Genomic DNA, 9346 nt, shown 5'->3' with positions numbered 1-9346 from the left:
TCTTAGCAGCTATAACAGTTTTACACTCTTGGCATTCAGAAAGTTAGTTTCTCCAAATAGTCAGCTGAAATACTCTGCCATGCCTCTAGCCAAAGCTACGTTGGATATTTGTTTCTGACCTTGTGATACAGTTCATCCCAAAGCAGTTCAACAGCAGTTAGGTCGGGTGAATGGGCAGACCATTCCACAATAGATAACTCATAACATTTTATATAATGCTAAAGCACTTCACACATGAAAGGGGGAATCTTCTCAGCCACCACATGATACCAGATCTCTTACACACAGCACTCCTACACACAGCCCTACTCTTTTTCGAAGGACATCCTGGGATATTTTATGACCACAGAGAGTCAGGGCCCGGTTGCATGAAAACCCTTAAGTAAGGGTATCCCTGAAGGGTGTTGCAACAAACGTCTTAACCGTCACCCTTACCTAAGTGTTTATACTAAGCATTTCACTGTAGTTTCTGCCAGCGCACGGCAATGCGAGCTGCGGTTGCCATAGTTACTCTTCCACCTCACACTATAAATATAACGGACCGCAAACCTAACCTTATGAGTTATGGAGAGTAATAACATTACAGAAAGCAAAAAACGTAAACCCAACTGGCCTGAGGATGAAAAGGCCATTCTTTTAGAAGAATACACTAAAAGAAAAAACACCCTGCAAAGTCGATATAACCCATCTGTCACTCATTTACACAAGACAAAAGCCTGGCAGGAGATAACGGACAAAATCAATTCAAGAAACCTTGCTGTCAAGCGCACAGTAGAAGAAGTCATGAAAAAGTATGAAAACGTAGTTGTGAGGTCAAGAAAAGAAATAAACAACTATAAAAAAGAATCTGGAAAAACTGGTGAGTTACGAGTTACATTTAAATTGATATGTGACTGGATATATTGTGTCAAAAAGTAGCGCGCTTGGTGTAATATGGTTTAACAAATGTTGCTGTAGGAGGAGGGCCGCCGCCACAGGACCTGTCCGAGACAGCGAAACTGGTACAAGACATACCAGGGAAGGATTCTCCAACTCTAGTCAGTATTGCTGGCGTTCCTCAAAGCAGTTTGGGAAGCAGGTCAAATAACACAGATGACGCTAATGCATTTCGTTAAATGTCTTTTGCTTTCAAAGATGGTCTATTTTGTAGTATACAGAGTTGGGTAGGTGCGATAATAATAATAATAATAATATATTTTTCTTTTTTCAGCCCAAACTGGGAAAATGTTCCAGGAGCGACTAGCCCCACAACTAGCCATCCAGCCACGAGGTTAGCGACAGCTATAGGTTATTAGTGACATCTGTGTTGCATTCGGTAACAAATAAAAGAGTAAAAACAAACAATGTTTCATAATTCGTTGATATTAGGTTAAATAAAAAGTTGTTGTTTTTCAGACATTCATCTGAGGAGAAAGGATTGGGAAGAGTTACATCAGGGCTTGCTGAACTTCAACGAGAAGTTTTTTGCTGCAGAAGAGGAAAGCAGAGTTGGAGATTTCTAAATTGGAAATGGAAAACTTGAATATGCAGAACATAATACTCCAACACAAAATTAGCAAACTCTTAATTTTTTTTATATTGGATTTTTTATCTTATTGGAATCGAAACTAGGAATCAATAAGAATCGGAATCGATAAAATTCAAACGATACCCAACCCTACACACGATTAATGTTATGCTTATGAATGCAATGGCCAATCAGATGCGTTCAGATGAGCCATCACTGAAACAGCAGAGTTTCGTTGTGCAGCGCTGAATTCTGACTCGCGAATTCTCATTATAAACAACAAAGTGCAGAAGTACGTGCGATGTAAGTATAAGAGATTTATTCATCCTACAGTGTAAATTCACTGATTTTAATGGGAGTGTTTTTTAAAGTGCATAAACTCGCGCTAGACTGAGCTTGTGATGTTCTTTGGTAATGTAAATGTTCTTTGCTCAGTTTTCTGTAGCTGCTTTTTGAATATCTGAGGAAATATAAGCATTATAATTAGTAACTTACAATATATTGAATTGTTATCACATTAAAAAGGCTGTTTTTAGCCTTACGCTGGAGTTGGTTCACTTTCCGGCAATGAAACTAAGTAAATAAATAATTAAATAAATTAGCACGATAATATCGTGTATCGGCGATCTCACAGGCTGACGATAGGACGACATGAAAACTGAGCATATCGCCCAACACTAACGTAAACTAACATAAAATAAAATAGGTAATTTTAACTAAGCCTACTTATTTTTTTCCATCTAGTTGCCAAGGCAACATTTCTCATTTTCATTTGCAAAGTTTAATTTCTAAGTGAAATGAAAATTATTAAAAACTATAGACATATTAAAAAGAAATGGCAAAACACAACTAAATTACTAAAACTTTTTTCAGACATTCATCTGAGGAGAAAGGATTGGGAAGAGTTACATCAGGGCTTGCTGAACTTCAACGAGAAGTTTTTTGCTGCAGAAGAGGAAAGCAGAGTTGGAGATTTCTAAATTGGAAATGGAAAACTTGAATATGCAGAACATAATACTCCAACACAAAATTAGCAAACTTGCTCAAGAGGGATTAAAAGCTTTACAGCCAATAAGTGAACCATAACACAAATCTTAATCTTTTAGGATATTTATTCAAATGATTCGTAATATACAGAAATACATACATACTAGCCTACATAAATATGAATTTTCTCTATATTATAATCCAGTGTGAATTGCTTATTGTAAATGTTTCAATGTCTGTTTTTAATCTATAAATAAAAATGTTGTTTCATATTTTGAAGTCTGTTTACATTCACTTCGTTTTATTATTAACTTTTAATTTATACAGCATCTAATCTGGAAATGTATATACAGTTTATTGTAGAACATATTCAGCCCACTTTAGGAAAACAATGTTTGCACAAGCATGTCTCGGGTGGCGTGTCCCTCCAGTGTTTTTTAAAGTGCATAAACTCGCGCTAGACTGAGCTTGTGATGTTCTTTGGTAATGTAAATGTTCTTTGCTCAGTTTTCTGTAGCTGCTTTTTGAATATCTGAGGAAATATAAGCATTATAATTAGTAACTTACAATATATTGAATTGTTATCACATTAAAAAGGCACATTTACTTCGTTTTATTATTAACTTATTAATTTATACAGCATCTAATCTGGAAAGTTATATACAGTTTATTGTAGAACATATTCAGCCCACTTTAGGAAAAAAATGTTCGCACAAGCATGTCTCAGGTAGTGTGTCCCTCCGTTGTTGCATCCTCCGCATCTTGATTTGGCTGCACTGCTTCTTCAGGGTCAGCATGTTCATCCATGAGCACACCAAAGTCTTTTGATATGTTAAACAGGACGACACATGCAATGATGACTCTCCCTGCTTTTGTTGGTTCCAGACGTAGCTCTCCGTGAAGACTCCTTTTAAGCTGGCCAATCGTCCTTTCAATGATCACTCTAGTTTTTGTTAGAGCAGTGTTGTATCGTTCCTGCAATGTGACAAACAAAAGATGATACACTAAAATTATGGCCAATAAGTTACATTACTTTAACTCGTCAAAATAAATTAAAAATTTTTTTTTAAAGTTATACAAAATTTCACAAATTGTATTGATTTATCTAGATAATATCGTGTATCGGCGATCTCACAGGCTGACGATAGGACGACATGAAAACTGAGCATATCGCCCAACACTAACGTAAACTAACATAAAATAAAATAGGTAATTTTAACTAAGCCTACTTATTTTTTTCCATCTAGTTGCCAAGGCAACATTTCTCATTTTCATTTGCAAAGTTTAATTTCTAAGTGAAATGAAAATTATTAAAAACTATAGACATATTAAAAAGAAATGGCAAAACACAACTAAATTACTAAAACTTTAACTAAAATTAAAATGAAAAACAACAAAAAAATAATTCAAAATACGAATAAACAATATTTTCTCAAATATTCTGAAATAATACATTACTCTAGTATATACTCATATATATATAAAATTTCACTAATTTTATTGATTTATCTAAATAGCTCAAATAGGTTATTTAAATGAATTTTACCTGTGCAGCTCCTACTGGATTTCTAAAAGGTGTCATCAGCCATGAACGACAAGGATAGCCGCTGTCCCCCAAAAGTGAGCCCCTGTGTGTTCCATCCTCAAAACTCAGATAAATGTTACTTTCAGACAGCAAGCGTACGTCATGTGTACTGCCAGGCCACTCAGCAGTAACATTTGTTATGTTGCTGTCTGGGTCACATATCAGCTGTACATTTATAGAATGGAAGTTTTTGCGGTTGACAAATTGATCTTCATATTGATGGGGGGCTTGAATTCGCACATGTGTTCCATCTATCACTCCGCAAACGCGTGGGAAACCAGCAACTGCCAACAAAAACGCCCCACTAATACGTCCTGCTCGTCTCTGGAAGGAAATTTGACATGTGTGTCAATTTGGCAACACAGGGCTAAGGCCACTCAATGGACAGCTCTGCAGACAGTGGATTTGTGTACTCTGAAGACGTCGCCAATGACAGACTGAAAAGTACCACAAGCAAAAAACCTCAAAGCGATCAAAACTTGAAGCAGTGCTGGGAGTGCATGACTTCGTCGGGTTTGGTGCTCAAGGTCAGGCATAAGTGTTGCGGTGAGACGAAGGATTGATTTGATGGTCAAACCTATATTCCCTCAATAACTGTGCATCATTCATAGTCTCCAATGGATTATTTTGATCATTAAAAATGCGCCTAGGTACTAGCTCCTCTTCAATGACCATGAAATCAGCCATCGTGCTTGAGTAGAAGATGACTTAAGGGAGCTATTTTGGTCCCTTATTTTTTTAAGGTGAAACGGTTACTAAGGATTTTGTAGCAACGCATAACAGAACATAAGGAAACACTTAAGCAATTAAGGGAAATACTTAAGTGACAGCCTTAACTTCCCCTAAGTAAACCCTTAGGTTTTTTTCTTGCAACCCATGTTTCACTAAGAGTACCCTTAACCTTATAATTAAGGGTTTTCTTATCTTAAGGGTTTTCATGCAACCGGCCCCTGTGTCTTTGTGCATACGCACATCTGACTGCTGAGTAGTGATTGTGTTTTTCAGCAATAGTGTGCACCCTTCATTTACAGAGAAAAGAAGATCAGGGAAAAATCTGTAGATGGAAAAATTTCCAGACAAGTTCTTTGTGCATTTTTCTTTTTTTCTAATTTGTTACTTTGCACTTTTTGTTAGAAAATGTTTATTTACTATTTATTCAGGTTTTTTAAGTTATCTAATATTTTGATACTTAATTTCCATGATCTAAATATTCTTAAAAATGTAAAGTTTGTTGTCATTTGGAAGTGTGTAGGCCTTCTTGCATTATTATGCTGTTACATTATGATTATATATTCAGTGGCATAAAATGGTCTTTAAAATGACAATAATATCGCTTATCGCAATTACTTCTGGGGCAATATATCGCACAACAAAAAGTTGTTATCGTGACAGGCCTAGGTTTAGGGTCTCAGAACGGTAGCCGTACGTTATTCTGTAATCTGCTAAACAAACATCCATTCGCTTCTGTCTGATATTCCGTGCGGAGCAGGATTAGGCTGCGGGAACAGTCATGTGCTTTTCCAAACAAACGGATCTCTGTTATAGAGAACGACGAGTGACACTCAGTGCAACACTGACCTGATCGCCACAATCCCAGGGCTCAACATCACATGCCTCAAAAACACACGACCAGTCCTGCAAACCTGCTGAGCAATCGACAGCTACGCCACGGGACAACAGAAGAGCCGAGGAGATGAGCTTCACCTCTACTGGACCACAGTGTTTTACACCTGATTAAATGTCTTCAGCTTTCCAGAGAATAAAAGCAGCTCAAAGCCACACATGAAGAAACCACAGCGACTGCGATCAACACACATCGTCATCTTACGGTGAGCTGCATTTAATAAAGCTCAATATTTTACGACATTTTAATGAATAAATAACCAGTGAACAAAGGAGAAATTAAAAAGGTGAAAGCTGACAAAGCTGTCAAATTTAAGCAATACTGTAATTTATTAGCCATCAATCCTAAGTGTATTTCCATCATTTTGCTCACTCACCCGTGGAGTGCATGAATTCCTTCTTGCCATAGACATGTTTGCTTCAATTTCTCTGGATTTTCGAGAGCAAACACTTGAACCGTGGCACAGACGTTTATAGAGTCGTCTACGAAGTGCTCTAGATATACTGTCACATGACCGACGCTAATGGCAAAGACATGATGGGACCGAACCACTTCTGTTCCAGTCTAGAACCCTAGAGAGCTGCCTAACCGCACACCATTTCTGGGCAAGAATCAATACGTGACCCTGGACCACAAAACCAGACATAAGGGTCAATTTTTCGAAATTGAGGTTTATACATCATCTGAAAGCTGAATAAATACTCTTTCCATTGATATATGGTTTGTTAGGATCGGACAATATTTGTCTGAGATACAACTATTTGAAAATCTGGAATCTGAGGGTGCAAAAAAATCTAAATATTGAGAAAATCATCCTTTAAAGTTGTCCAAATGAAGTTCTTAGCAATGCATATTACTAATCAAAAATTAAGTTTTGATATATTTACGGTAGGAAATTTACAAAATATCTTCATGGAACATGATCTTTACTTAATATCCTAATGATTTTTGGCATAAAAGAAAAATGTATAATTTTGACCCATACAATGTATTGTTGGCTATTGCTACAAATATACCCCAGCGACTTAACACTGCTTTTGTGCTGCAGGCTCACATATATATATATATACTAGTTTCAAGATTTTTTTATGTTCAGAGATTCCTCTTTCATCAGCTGTATGTAAAGTGACCTATATTTGGTTTTTGATAATTAAAAATGGGTTAAACCCAACAATTTGCAGATGGAGCCGCACTGAGATCCCGATATCTCTGGAAATGGACCATATAGGGCCTTAAACATTAAGATAATAAAATAACATTTTTATAAGAACCGGCATCTAAAAGAATATTAAGATATCTTTAATACTTCTTGAGTTACAGAAATGCAAACTTTGGGGAAAACACAAACACACACACACACACTATAATACAGTTCTAACAGATAAAATTATAAAACCTAATGTCTTGGAAAAAAAAGAAAAGAATGGATTATAAAATAAAGGTGTTTTAAAAATGTTGACTGCCTAATAAAATGATCAAAATCAAGATAATTTTCATTTGGAATAAAAAAGGACATGGATTACATAGTAGACAAAGACAACTTACCAATAAATAAAATTAAGAATTTTTATTTATCAAGAATTGATTCAAAATAAATACACAGGACACACACACACACACACACACACACACACACACACACACACACACACAAAAAAGAGCATTTCCCATCTTCAAATGGTCACCACTGGCATATAATGCAACACAGATTGCCAAAGTCAACAGATGTTACTAACAGAGCTACCACTCTCTGTAAAAATAACATCTTTCTGAAGTCACTTTCCAAATCACTACATTGTCATTTTGACTCATCTCTACAAAATAGTGGACTACATAAAAATATTCATCCACGCAATGTAATATGTTTGTCTTTCTTCACAATAAATATGAACAAAGACAAAAATCTTAGCTAAGGAAGTTTATGACATTTGGTTGATTTGACACCGAATGACCCAACATAACAAGCATTTATGTATTTACATCATAATGTCAGCTCACAGGGTTATTAAACAACCTCAGTGTTTGGTGTTATCTTAATAATCATACACTGGAAATATAAAGGCTAATGTTGGATTCTGATTTAAGGAATGAATGAGATTTTCATTCTGAAACACCCTAGAACTGTCTCTGTAATGAGTGCACTAGCTAGCTAGTGAGATAATAGTGCCACTTTGCTTGAAAAGTATCTCTGGTATGTCATAACGTTAGATAAACAACAGTGTATGTTTAAAAGCGCTAAACCGGAGTAAAAACAGCAGAAAAACAATCAGAACACCACGTTAGCTCGCAGATAAACACAACAACACCCGCCTGACTGTCAGTTACCGGTAGCATTAGCTGTGATACTAACCGGCCGGGCTTTAAAAGCATCATGTTTTGTGTCTCAGACGCTGAAAGAGAGTCGATAGTATTCACTGGAAGCTCATTACGCGTGTTAAACACCTCAGTATATGTGAAATTGTTCATATGTTGATGTTTTTCTGCGTAAGCTTCGCTAATGTTTGCTAATGCGTCTGCTAAATGACTAAATGTAAATGTAAACAAGACGCGGTCTCCTCGGCAACCGCTGCTGTCGTCAGGGAAACGAGCGGTTTAATGGCGCGCTTACCTGTAGACGAGAGCTCTAACCGACAGCCGCTGAACGCGAACGGACCCCGGTTTGTGAAGTCCGCGGGTTCGAGGCGCTCGTTCAACAGCGAACGCAGGACATCCGCGCTCCGCTCACCGGACACCGCGCGGCGTTTCTCTCACTCGGGGTCACTTCCGGATCGGATCACGTGACACTCAGCGACCCCTCTGATTGGTCTAAAGTCGTGACGCTAGAAGTCACTTTTAATAATGCATGCATTGGGCATCGCAATATATATTTTTTTAAATCAATGTATGATTTATTCTAAACGTTCCTGCACAGGGATCTCCGGTTAGCTGGACGTCGATCAGGACTTTAAAATGCAATAAGTGTGCACAAAAGGCTCTTTGTTCTGCCTCTTTTCCTCCTGCAAGGTTTTTCTGGTCTTATCAGATTGGAACAAAGCTTGGAAAAAGCGGTTCTTCTGCTACAGGTAACAACTCTTTCAGTAATTTAGTGGGTACAGGATATAACAGGTATGTTGAATACATGGAGAAATACATATCTCCAATTTTTTTATTTTGTTTGGTAATTGTATTATCCATAAATAGACATTCTTCCTACTCTCACAGTTTTGTTTGAGGTAGACTCACTTTTTAAATGTTTTTGTTGAACTAGTACTTCTCATATTTATTTATTTTTTCTAAAAATAAAAACGTTAAATATATTAGCGGTGTGCGATATTGACAAAAATATCTCTCAATATTTTCTGGGATTTTATCGATAAAGATAATTAGACTATATTTTGCTGAGTGTGTTATTGCGCTGATATCTTAAGGACTTTCGTGGACAGCTGACTCCTAAAGTTTTTGATATTCTTCATATTCTGTGTGGTGATCAGTTCACAGCAATGATAGAAATTAATCTTTTCCAATAAGTTTAAATTGATTTTTTACCTTTATAAAGCCCTTTTTTCTAAAAGTGTGCATCATCTTTTCAGTCAAATTCTTAAACTGAATCAGTCAATTAGAATAATAAGTCATTTGGGCTGTTACCAAGCAAATGAAATCAGTA

The 9346-nt window shown here is 36.6% G+C and overlaps 1 pseudogene; it reads right to left on the bottom strand.

Moving 5' to 3' along the window:
* Positions 1-8440, bottom strand: part of LOC107670407 (dynactin subunit 1-like) — a 37226-nt pseudogene extending 28786 nt beyond the window's left edge.
* Positions 8441-9346: the final 906 nt, after the last annotated feature.

This window comes from Sinocyclocheilus anshuiensis, unplaced genomic scaffold (assembly GCF_001515605.1).
Source record: "Sinocyclocheilus anshuiensis isolate Anshui unplaced genomic scaffold, SAMN03320099.WGS_v1.1 scaffold1033, whole genome shotgun sequence".
Classification (NCBI taxonomy): domain Eukaryota; kingdom Metazoa; phylum Chordata; class Actinopteri; order Cypriniformes; family Cyprinidae; genus Sinocyclocheilus; species Sinocyclocheilus anshuiensis.
This window is presented reverse-complemented; position numbering and strand designations above follow the sequence as displayed.